Below are 751 nucleotides of genomic sequence, written 5' to 3'. Positions count from 1 at the left end.
AACGGTAGAACTACATTTCCCACTGTCAAAATCTTTTATGAAGATAAAGAAAAACACCTGATGAAAATAAGACAACAATGAGAGGCTGATTGGTTTCACAATGATAAGAATCAGTAGAACTACATTTCCCACTTTTTAAAAACATTTTATGAAGATAAAAAACAAGGCACCAACGAGAAGCAGATTGTAGTGATTTCAGATGAGACTGTGGATCCAAACGCACAACAAGGAGACAGAGGTATGTGCAATTCAATTATTTACTGGTTTTCGGGTTTTGTACACGTAACGACAGTCCATAAACACGTACACAATCAGAGTTGGTAGTTAGAACAGTCCAGGGTCGGTACACAGGCAGGCAGTCGATGTTGAGGCACAGTATCTAGACAGGGGAAAGGCAGAGGCGTGATCCGTTGAACGTACGGTAGAGTTCGGTACACGTGTAGGCAGTCCAAGATGGGGCAGGGTATCCGGAAAGAGGAAAGGCAGAGGCGTAATCCGTTAGGCAATCCAAGGTCGGCAACAAGAGAACAATGAACGCGGAAAAAACGCTGGAACTCTAGAGACATTAAAGAAACTAAGACGAACTGGCAACGAGAGACAGGGACACACAGACTATATACACACAAGGTGATGAGGGACAGGTGACAACAATCATGACTGGACAGGTGACAACAATCATGACAAGCCAGACCATCAACAGGGTGGAGCACACACAAGGCTAGGGCGTGAGGTGTCTGAAACGAGAGGAGAG

The sequence above is a fragment of the Sprattus sprattus genome (genome assembly GCF_963457725.1).
Source record: "Sprattus sprattus genome assembly, chromosome: 16".
Taxonomy (NCBI): Eukaryota; Metazoa; Chordata; class Actinopteri; order Clupeiformes; family Clupeidae; genus Sprattus; species Sprattus sprattus.
This window is presented reverse-complemented; position numbering follows the sequence as displayed.